The sequence below is a fragment of the Nannospalax galili genome, unplaced genomic scaffold (assembly GCF_000622305.1).
Source record: "Nannospalax galili isolate Female #2095 unplaced genomic scaffold, S.galili_v1.0 scaffold1379, whole genome shotgun sequence".
In the NCBI taxonomy this organism is placed as follows: domain Eukaryota; kingdom Metazoa; phylum Chordata; class Mammalia; order Rodentia; family Spalacidae; genus Nannospalax; species Nannospalax galili.
In genome coordinates, this window is record NW_008343573.1 from 240327 (window position 1) to 242022 (window position 1696).

Sequence of the window (1696 nt, forward strand, 5' to 3'; positions counted from 1 at the left end):
TTATATTGAATAGACTTTCCCATTCTCACTGAAAGTCCAAAATAAATTAAAATTATATAGTGACTGGTGACATTCATTAATTAGCTCATCAAACAATTCTTGGACACTTACTCTAAGCAGCTTTTGTGGTGGGTGCTCGGAAGCACACCAGATCTGTTTCTGTGCTCAGAGTGTTAGTACCTACGAAATCTAAACATCTCTTTCTCTGCTCTCTGGAGTCCAGGTGATCTCTCTGTCCTGGGATCCAGCTGAGTTTCAAGGGCAAACTTCGCATTTCATGTTAGCTAGTTCACTGTCCTGGTGAAAAGGTTAAGATAATAGACCCTTACATGAAACATCTGCTCTGAAGCCCAGCTCTGGCTACTCCCTAGCTCTATTACTTTACCTGTTACTTTGTAAAAAAAACTTTTATATCCTTTACCTTTAGCTACTGCTGTATGACAACCACACTCAAACTCGTAACACTTAGCAAAATAGTCACATTTTATTATTTCTCAGGACCTTAGGAATTCACAGTTAGGTTGACTTATCTGAGAATACCTTCAAGCCTGAACCTGTGCAGGTGGAGATGGTGAAACTCCAAGAGCTACTAGTTAGTAGGACTGGATTAGATAATGTCTGTAAAAACTTAATTCACTTTCTCTGTAAACGGCAGCTATTATTAACATTCATGTTCTATTCCCATATTGGACCAGAGTTATTAGGCATCACCTTGAACTGATGTCTCCCTCTCTTGTACCTTCTAGCTACACCACAGAAAACTCTACTTCCTCAGATTGCACCATGTTTCGCCCCTTGAGAAAAGTCTAAATTGGGTTTGTAATTATTGATAACTATCTGAACCACTTCTGGAAGAGTCCCTTGCCTACAACTGCACATCTTCTTTCTTGGGCTCTGCCTCCTGGCTGGGGTGATGTTGGAGAGATTATCTTGCCTTTCATAGTCAAACTGACTATAGAAAACCAGGAGCAATGTGATGAAGTCAGTGATTGCAGTCCTACTGAGAATACATGGTGTCCGTGATCAAAATTAATCCTCAGAACAGTCTGAAAAATCGTTTTCATTGCCTCCACCTTCAATAGACACAAAAGTGGTTAACATACATTTTTTTTAATATGGAATGCGTCACAAATTTATGTGTCATCCTTGCGCAGGGGCCATGCTAATCTTTATAACTACTTAATAATTAATTATCATAAAATGATATCCTTCAGGTTTTAATGGGAAATAGGAAAGTCAGCAACATATGGATAAAAGTCAGTAAAATAAATGAGAAAATCAGAAACATGAATATGTGCATGTGGGTGAGTGGGTGAGTGTGCATGTGTGTACACTAACTAGTTCATTTAACAGATAAAGAATACGCAATTTTCTTAGCAGGCTATTGAATCTTTTCTAAGATAGAGCATATTGTAGACTACAAATAAAAGTGTACCTAATACAGAAAAAGTTAAAATAAATGCTAGTGTCTTATCAGAGTGCAAAAACCTTGAAATCAATAGTAAGAAAAGATATATAACTACACAGATACACAGGGACTGAATAATATATTCCTGTGACCAGTGGGTCATTAAAGAAACCAAAGAGGAAATTAAAACCTTCCTAGGACCAAATGAAAATGAAAACACAATTTACCAGAGCTGTTCAGATACAATTAAAGCAGTTCTTAGAGGAAAGTTTATAGTTATAAATGCTT

The 1696-nt window shown here is 37.0% G+C and overlaps 1 pseudogene; it reads right to left on the reverse strand.

Annotated features, from left to right (window-relative positions):
* Positions 1 to 1109: 1109 nt before the first annotated feature.
* LOC115071484 lies at positions 1110 to 1205 on the reverse strand (annotated as a pseudogene).
* Positions 1206 to 1696: the final 491 nt, after the last annotated feature.